This window comes from Myotis daubentonii, chromosome 7 (assembly GCF_963259705.1).
Source record: "Myotis daubentonii chromosome 7, mMyoDau2.1, whole genome shotgun sequence".
In the NCBI taxonomy this organism is placed as follows: Eukaryota; Metazoa; Chordata; class Mammalia; order Chiroptera; family Vespertilionidae; genus Myotis; species Myotis daubentonii.
The window spans coordinates 19958942-19964509 of NC_081846.1; the positions used below are offsets into that span (position 1 = coordinate 19958942).

The 5568-nt window shown below is 40.8% G+C and overlaps 1 pseudogene; it reads left to right on the forward strand.

Annotated features, from left to right (window-relative positions):
- The first annotated feature begins 322 nt into the window (after window positions 1–322).
- Window positions 323–1642, forward strand: LOC132238756 (zinc finger and SCAN domain-containing protein 4-like; annotated as a pseudogene).
- Window positions 1643–5568: the final 3926 nt, after the last annotated feature.

Genomic DNA, 5568 nt, shown 5'->3' on the forward strand with positions numbered 1-5568 from the left:
TGTGCTTTTCACTTGAGATGAATTATCTGGTTCAACAAGTATTGATCGAGTAATTTTCTTATTCTTCTTTACTTCAAACTGAGCTCTGCATTCAAAGGCAGTATGCAGAGGAACAGAAAACTAAAAACAATGTAGAATTGAAGATGAATCCCGTGCAGCCAGCCAGTCACACAGCAGGTCAGCCTTTGGTCCAGCCAGGATTGCCCAGTTTGAAGTTCAGTCTTCTCTAGGAGCTCACAGTCTGTTAAGCATCCACCACCATCAACACAGGAGTTCAAGTATTGAATCCTGGAAGTTGAGTCTCTGAGAAATATTGCTAAGAATGGATTTAGATCTTAGAACCTCATTTCTATCTGAACCGTGCAGGGATAACTGTGGATCAGAAAATATGGACTTTAAACCTAGCCAAAAACCTGCTCTTTGAAAGGTGTGTGTGTTTGGGGGGGGGGGGGACAGGGGGAGAGGGGGTGTCCTCTGGGTTCCAGAACACTCAGCTCAGCTCATTTCAAAACAGCAATAAGTCGTGTGCAAGGCAGGAACTGCAAAGACTCTATAAGTAATTTCAGTAATGGCTAAAGCCAGAACACAGCAAGGATGAAATTATTTTTCAAGCGGCCCTGGCACAGTTTATGTTCAATAGACACTGCAGCGACGGGTCCACATTGAAAGGAAAATGGGAATCAAGTGGCAGAAACCTGGAGACATTCATGGCAGACCTGAGTGATGATTACATGGAGCGCCCTGCCTTGGTCCATGTCTACATGCAGGGACGGGAAGCCCTCTTTTCTAAGAATATGCCCTCAGATAAGTCATTGTTCATCTAACAAAACAGTTGTCAATAGGAGCCCTAACAGAGGCAAATGTGGAGACCCCCTCCTGGACTCCCCAAGATACTTCTCTGCAAACAGGACAAGGAGATGAAAGTAAAGAAAATGGTGGCAACATTTCTTTGAAAACTAGTGAAGCATTACTAATCAAGGCAATCAAACTCATTATCCAGGAAGAGTACTGTCCCAGGCCTGAGGAGAGAAGTGTTTCTTTGGCGAATCCACTCAGCTCCAAAAGAGCAAGTCTGGGCACCTCCAGGTCTCAGAAAGGAGCCTCTTACCAAGATGTCCTCATGGAGGTGGAACCGGCATTTTTCTGCTGGCTGGACCAGGTCTCCCCTGAGCTTGTTCTTACACACCAGAGCAATGAAGGGAACTCTACATGTAGGGGGAACCAAGAAAGATTCCACGAAGCCCAAAAGTCAGACCAATGTGAAAAGTGTCCCAAGATCTTTAGGTATTTCTCTTGGGTAAACGTCCATGAGAGAAGACACAATAATGAGAGGACATTTATTTGTGCTGCATGCAATGAAGGCTTCTTCCAGGCCTCCGACCTACACCTTCACCACAGGATTCATGCAGGAGAGAAACCTTTCAGGTGCAGCATGTGTACCAAGTCCTTCAGCCACAGAACCAATCTTCTGGCTCATGAGAGCATCCACATGGGAGAGAAGCCCTATGTGTGTTCAGTCTGCCCAAGACCCTACCACCAATCATCCACCTACCAATGCCCACCCCCCCACCACCACCCCAGGGCACACCAGAGGACTGCCTTCAGACATGTTTCCTCCACACCAGAAGCTTCCTTGATGTAATGCAAATTAATATGTCATGTTATGTATATTGCCATAGTACCACTCTATTTAGAACATACTTTATAACCTTGCAATTATATTTTCCATTCATTGTTTTCTCCACTAAAATATATGTTTAAGGAAGGAGGGGAATTTCTGTTTTGTTCATCAACACTGCTTAGATGCCTAGAGTGTGGTTGACACATTTCAAATGACTGATAAATACTTGTTAAATAAAAATAAATAAATAAGCCCAGCTGGCATGGCTCAGTGGTTGAGCATCAATGTATGAACCAGGAGATTAAGGTTTGATTCCCAGTCAGGGCACATGCCCAGGTTATGGACTAGACTAGATCCTCAGGTGGGGGTGTGCAGGAGGCAGCCAATCAATTATTTTCTCTCATCATTGATGTTTCTATCTTTCTCTTCCTCTCCCTGCCTCTCTGAAATAAAATAAAAATAAAAACAATGTAGAATTGAGAATAGTAATCAGGTATGTTGTGATTATCAGTATCAGAATAAGTTAAGATGTCTCAGCTGATGTATTTTAATATTGCTTTCAATCAGAAGCCAAAAGCTAAGATTGTCCTCCAGCACCCAAGAGTATCAGCTCTGCATCTAGATCAAGGTCAAAGTGTAGTCCACAAACAATTTCAGCACCATCTAGGAAAGTGTTAGAAACAAAAAATTTGGCCCTACTGCAGACTCACTAAATCAAGAATTCTGGGGATGGGGCTCCGGTATCTGCTTTACCAAGTTTCTCAGTGAATCTGGCACAGTTTGAAAGTCATTGCTCTATATTAATGAGTTGATGTGAAGAGGTAGGTCCCAGGAGGAAGAAATTAAGATTTCACTGAGCTTCTGCAATGTCTCATGCACCTTACTAGGAGATTCAATGTTGGCATCAGGGCATGAGCTCAAGCCTATCCCACTCCAAAGACCATGTGCTCATTCCATTTAATCAAATTTCCTCCTTAAAATATATATTGATAGAGGTAACGTGGGGACAAGGACACATATGTAATATCTTAATCAAAAAAATATATTAATTAAAAAAAATATATATATATTGAGTATTTCTATTGGGCTAAGTACTTCACATATGTTATCTTATTTAATCTTTACAGGTGTTCCTGAGAGGTAGGCTATATTATTTCCATTTATAGATCAAGAAATAAAGCTTATAGAAATTAAGTCACAGCCTGTAAGTGGCATAGATGAGATTTGCATTCAATTCAGATGGTCACAAAGCCCATGTTCTCACCTTACCTCCCTAAACCAAACTGTTTTCCTTCGTTTGTTAAATCTTCTACCTCTGGTTGCCATTGACTGCCTAGTGCTCATCCATTCTGTATTAAAGAATCCAATCTTTCTCAGTCGGTGTACCTCATGTGAAGTGCAGAACACAGAAAAATAATTTGAGTGATTATTCTCTCTCTACTCCCAAGGATGGTCCTTCACGTGTGCCAGGCTAGATGCATGGGGGGAGGGGGGGCAGCAATTCATTACACATGATGGAAGCCTTGGGCATTAGGGCTCAATTCTTTCACAGAAATCCCCTGGAGAAAACCTTGAAGACAATATGAAAAACCATTCTTATTAACCCACCTGGCAATTTACTTTACTCTCCCCTTTCCAAGTTCCTCTTTGAATATTCCTTCAGTCAGAAAATTTGCCAAGAAGAAGCATGGTATGATTGAGAAAACACTGAGCTGGGGGTCAGGAGTTTTAAACCCAACACCTCTTCTAGGTAGATGTGCCTCACTTGATCATTCACTTCCATTCCCTGGCCTCTGTCTCTTCACAGGAAATGTCTGAATTAATGAATATTGAGAATCCTGTCCAGCTCTAGCACTCTGTTAATGAGGAGAGCACTACTGTCAAATCATCCTTCGTCATTCCAGTGAGGAAAAAAGGAGGAAAAATACATACCTCATTATAGTTGTGGGAGTGTGTGTGTGTGTGTGTGTGTGTGTGTGTGTGTGTGTATCTTTATATTTAATCTCTGGAGACCCTTTAAATATTACTGCATATGGTTTTCTCCTTGATAGTAATGGGGTTAAAAAATGCTAACCCCAAAATATGGCACCTTGGCATATTGAATATTTTAAGCTGAAGAAGTTTAAGAAAAAGACAGAAGCAAGAGGTCACTCTGATCTCCTTCCCTCTTCTTCCCTGAAACAAGTTATAAAACCCTCATGTGAAAGGTGACCTCCCTGTCCTCAGAGGAAAGGAGCATCCTCATTTCTGAGAACAAAGGGAAGCCAAGAAGAATTCTACCAAATAGGCCTAAGTTTCCCCCAGTTTACTACACTGACCTCATACTCCTTAACTGATCATATTCTACTGCAACTGTCCACTCTTCATCAAACTTAGCATGAAAATACACCAGTTTAACTGTGTCTTTAGGTCTCCATTTCTTTAGGAAGGTTCTCGTATCATATAAAACTTATATTCAACAAACTGCGCTTTTCTCTGTTAATCTGTCTTTGTTAGTTTAATTTTCAAACCTGGCCAGCAACCCTAAGAAGGCTATTCCCCTTCTGCAATAGTCTTAATTATTTCCTTGGAAATGTTTTTGTGAACATCTTTTTTTGTTCATAAAATATCCTCCTTTAGAATTCAAGTTAAGATGAAAAGTGAGCGTTACGGTTACCCTAATGGTTCTGAAGAAGTCTTTATGATGTCCTGAATCTAACCTGTTTATGGCACTTCATTTGATTAATTTCAATTCAATTTCACCAATTGTACTCTGCAATATTTTGCTATATGCGTCTCCTGTAAACATATTAACTAACGGAAAGCTGGGTAGAAAGTCCCTTCCAGGGGAGAAGTTAGTACCACAATGACTATGCCTGCAAATCAATAATGTCAGAGGTTATGGCGGAATGTCCCCTAGTAGGAAATTCTATTTTGGAAGTCCATTTTTATTTTTTTATTTTTATTTATTTTATTTATTTATTTATTTATTTATTTATTTATTTATTTTTGCTTGAAGTATTACAAAGAGTATTACATATGTCTCCTTTTTTTCCCCCCGCCCTTGACAATCCCCTGGCCTCCCCTACCCCCCAGTGTCTTATGTCCATTGGTTATGCTTATATGCATGCATACAAGTCCTTTGGTTGATCTCTTACACATCCCCCTCCTGCCCTCCCACCCTCCCCGGCCTTCCTGCTGTAGTTTGACAGTCTGTTCGAGGCAGCTCTGCCTCTGTATCTATTATTGTTCAAAAGTTTATAATGGTCTTTATTATTCAGAAATGAGTGAGATCATGTGGTATTTTTCCTTCATTGACTGGCTTATTTCACTTAGCATAATGCTCTCCAGTTCCATCCATGCCGTTGCAAATGGTAAGAGTTCCTTCCTTTTTACAGCAGCATAGTATTCCATCCTGTAGATGTACCACAGTTTTCTAATCCATTCATCTACTGATGGGCACTTAGGCTGTTTCCAGATCTTAGCTATGGTGAATTGTGCTGCTATGAACATAGGGGTGCGTATATCCTTTCTGATTGGTGTTTCTGGTTTCCTGGGATATATTCCTAGCAGTGGGATCACAGGGTCAAATGGGAGTTCCATTTGTAGTTTTTTGAGGAAACTCCATACTGTCTTCCATAGTGGCTGCACCAGTCTGCATTCCCACCAGCAGTGCACAAGTGTTCCTTTTTCTCCACATCCTCTCCAGCACTTGTCGTTTGTTGATTTGTTGATGATAGCCAGTCTGACAGGTGTGAGATGGTACCTCATTGTTGTTTTGATTTGCATCTCTCAGATGATTAGTGACTTTGAGCATGTTTTCATATGTCTGTTGGCTTTCTGAATGTCTTCTTTTGAAAGGTGTCTATTTAGATCCTTTGCCCATTTTTTGATTGGATTGTTTATCTTCCTTTTGTTAAGTTGTATGAGTTCCCTATAAATTTTGGAGATTAGGTCCTTATCAGATA